This window comes from Myotis yumanensis, unplaced genomic scaffold (assembly GCF_028538775.1).
Source record: "Myotis yumanensis isolate MYYU_CA2020_CCGP unplaced genomic scaffold, mMyoYum1.0.hap1 SCAF_2, whole genome shotgun sequence".
Taxonomy (NCBI): domain Eukaryota; kingdom Metazoa; phylum Chordata; class Mammalia; order Chiroptera; family Vespertilionidae; genus Myotis; species Myotis yumanensis.
In genome coordinates, this window is record NW_027223753.1 from 189,772,932 (window position 1) to 189,776,077 (window position 3,146).

The 3,146-nt window shown below is 36.7% G+C and overlaps 1 non-coding gene across 1 annotated transcript; it reads right to left on the reverse strand.

Moving 5' to 3' along the window:
- Positions 1-2,321: 2,321 nt before the first annotated feature.
- On the reverse strand, positions 2,322-2,428 carry LOC139004520 (U6 spliceosomal RNA). Its single transcript, XR_011470400.1, has one exon. It is a non-coding gene; the product is annotated as a U6 spliceosomal RNA (small nuclear RNA).
- Between the last annotated feature and the right edge of the window lie 718 nt (positions 2,429-3,146).

Here is a 3,146-nt window from a genome sequence, read left to right on the forward strand (position 1 = left end):
TATATTGAGGTCCTGAGTTGTGTGTTTGTTTGTTTTTTCTCTCTCTCTATTTTTTTATTTTAAAAAAGAAGGGTGGGGGTAGGTGGAGAAAAAAGGCAGCAGCAGACAAATTCAGGGGAAAAAATAGATAGACATATCTATTCCAACTATAGCCTAACATCATCACTAAATAAAAGCAAAAAGGCAATGGAACTTGAGTAGCTTTTGTGACCAGCAAGGGAATGCTGCTGATTATTTCATCTCTACCCCCATTTTCTTTGATATTTTGGGTTCCTTTTCAAAGATAGGGTTACTGACTGATGGAGGTGAAAAAGTTACATACATGTGAATACTCGACTGGCATGTTATTAATCCTTTTAATCTGTGATAGAATAATCACCTATTGTCAAATGCCTTTTAGTTTATAATGGGAGATAAAAGGCCGTATCTCAAAAGAGAACAATAGCCTCTTGAGGGACTCTTTTGTCACCTCAACCCACTGATATCTAAGACTGTTTAAAACTCTGAAGTTCAAATAAATAAATAAATAAATAAATAAATAAATAAATAAAACTCTGAAGTTTAACCCTGGCCAGGTGGCTTAGTTGGTTGGAGTGTTGTCCCATACACCAAAGGGACGTGGATTCAATTCCCTATCCGAGTACATACCTAGGTTGTGGGTTTGAGGTGGAAGTAAATATGGTGGCAACTGGTCCATGTTTCTCTCCCACATCCCTGTTTGTTTGTTTGTTTCACTCTCTGTCCCCCTTCCTCTCTCTCTGAAATCAATAAAAATATATCATCTGGCGAGGATTCATTATATATATAATAAATTAAATTAATTTTTGAAGTTTATCACTGATTGGTTACCTAGACTTACTTTTAATACTTCTTAAGTTCTAAATGTAAGAGAATTAAAATGTGCTAAAAGCAATAGCTATATTTATAATAAAATACTATAACTCAAGTTAGAATGGAAGCAGCCCAAGTGACCATCAGCAGATGAGTGAATAAAACAGCTATGTACATTTACATAATTGAATACTACTCTACCATAAAAAGAAAACTTTACATTTTGTGACTTCATGGACAGATCTGGAGAACATTATGCTAAGTGAAATAAGCCAGTCAGAGAAAGACAAGTAACGTGATATCACTCATATGTGAAATCTAATAAAGTGAACTAACAAGTCAAATAGAGCAGACTCATAGATAGAGAGCAGGCAGACAGCTCTCATGGCAGGGTGTTGGGGGTGGGGGGTACAATATTCCCAGCATGAAGATCCCACCCTCATGACCTAATTTAACTCTAATTACTTCCCACAGGCAGTACCTCCAAATACCATCACACTGGGGATTAAGGTTTAAATACATAAATTTGTGGGGCATACATTCAATGAGAAATTCCCATTGGTAAAGGAACAAGATGATTAGAAATTTTTATAAGTATTGATGGAAAACATTTTATTTTTATTAGTTTTTCTGCAATATTCATTTTGCTACACAATATTATAGTAAATCCTGTTTTCCACATATGCCTTGTAAGTTTCCTACTACCACAGTCACCTAGAGAAAGAGGGAGAGAGAGAGAGAGAAAGAGAATATCTGAGATGGTGCAGAGCAAAGAGAATAGAAGGATGAGATTAACTCTAGGTTATAATAACACTAGAGGCCCGGTACACAAAATTCATGCATGGAGCAGGGGTGTCCCTCAGCCGGGCCTGCACCCTCTCCAATCTGGGACCCCTTGGGGGATGTCCAACTGCCGGTTTAGGCCTAATCCCACAATCAGACATCCCTCTCACAATTCGGGACCGCTGGCTCCTAACCGTTTGCCTGCCTGCCTGCTGATCACCCCTAACTGCTCCCCTGTCAGCCTGATCACCCCAACTTCCCTCCTCTGCCAGCCTGACTGCCCCAACTGCCCTCCCCTGCTGGCCTGATCACCCCAACTGCCCTCGCCTCCTGGCCTGATCACCCCAACTGCCCTCCTCTGCCAGCCTGATTACCTCCAATTGTCCTCCCCCTTGGCCTGATTACCCCTAACCGCCTCTGCCTTAGGCCCTGCCACTGTGGCTTTGTCTGGAAGGAAGTCAGATGTCTGGTTGACCCAGTCTAATTAGCATATTACCCTTTTATTAGTATAGATTCTTTGGGACCAAGAATTGAACTCCTGTATGTTCAAGTAAAACTATTCATGAGTTTCCTTGATGACTTTGAACTTCCTATGTATGAAAGTCATCAAGTCAGTCTTTTAGTTTAAAAGACTTAAACTAAACTTAATAATTAAATCTCAAAGTATCAAGCTAATATTTGGCTCACAATATCTAATATACATATATATTTTAATGGGACGCTTCACGAATTTGCATGTCATCCTTGTGCAGGGGCCATGCTAATCTTCTCTGTATCGTTCCAATTTTAGTATATGTGCTGCCGAAGCGAGAACTCTACTTTACATTGATGTCATCTTGTGCTTGATACTTTTATTTAGTTTTTATATAGTTTTACTTAAAAACTATATTATAGTAACATATAAACTCCTTTACAGTAATCTACTTTTAAAAATTATTCTTAATACTTTTAAGATATGAAAATTTTATTATTTATTATAGACAACAGTAATTATGCTTTGGGCATTATATTTTTGCTGCTGTTTTTTTAACAATTGGTCCAACATAGTAAAGGGCTTTTAATCAATCCTAAGCCTAAATTTTTAGTTGTGTAAATCTATACAAGAACATTTTAGATGAGGCGTTTGAAGCAAGCTATACTGTGGTAGAGATAAGAAACATTTGTGAGAATTTGGATGAAAAGACTAATTAAATTTTGCAGGCAAATAGGAAGATAGTACTGATAAAAATCTGGAAAGCTACTCAGTCATATCCTCAAAGAGTCATTTATACCTCTATGAATCCAACACAATCTCAGTTTTTATCCTAGACCCATAATTTCATAAATGTTTTCTTATTAGTGTATAAATGTCTTGATGAATGCTGATTCATACTAACAAAACCCACAAGAAACTGAAATATACAGGCCATCTAGTACTTTGCATATATATATATATATATATATATATATATATATATATATATACTAATTTCAGAGAGAAAGGGAGAGGAAAAGAGAGATAGAAACATCAATGATGAGAGAGAATCACTGAT